Genomic DNA, 545 nt, shown 5'->3' with positions numbered 1-545 from the left:
AATTAGACTGAGAGGAGATCAACAATTTCACATTCCTTCATTGGCGCTAAAGTGGCGATTGATTGTGAGAGAACGGTATAGGTGGGAGGCTTTTAACGAGGCCTAAAATAATTGCTATGAGGCTGCCATTCTGCAAACATGCTCAGATCTTTCTTTTTTTTTAAATCCTAAATCATTCATATCATTAAAGGTTCAGTAACTGAAAGCTGATTCCAAAGCCTTGGGCATCAAACAGAATTCAATCGCGGAACTACATTTGGGAATTTCTGGACTTTTCAAAATATATGAATGAACAGATCATATTCTCCTTTCATTTATATTCATTGTTCAAATGCATGTTTAAACCTTTTTTCTTTCAAATTGCCGCAGTATTCAACAAAACAAACTAAATTGGCTAAAACGCTATATAAAAGAAAAGCCATTTCACTGAAATTACATTTTCTAAGCGACGCAGACAGAATGAATTTATTAGGGTTGTGTGTGTGACAACCATTTCCCTTCAACAAGCTTGGTTTCCAATTAGCAACAATGTGGCATATGCTGAG

Source organism: Sinocyclocheilus grahami, unplaced genomic scaffold (assembly GCF_001515645.1).
Source record: "Sinocyclocheilus grahami isolate Dianchi unplaced genomic scaffold, SAMN03320097.WGS_v1.1 scaffold4223.1, whole genome shotgun sequence".
In the NCBI taxonomy this organism is placed as follows: Eukaryota; Metazoa; Chordata; class Actinopteri; order Cypriniformes; family Cyprinidae; genus Sinocyclocheilus; species Sinocyclocheilus grahami.
This window is presented reverse-complemented; position numbering follows the sequence as displayed.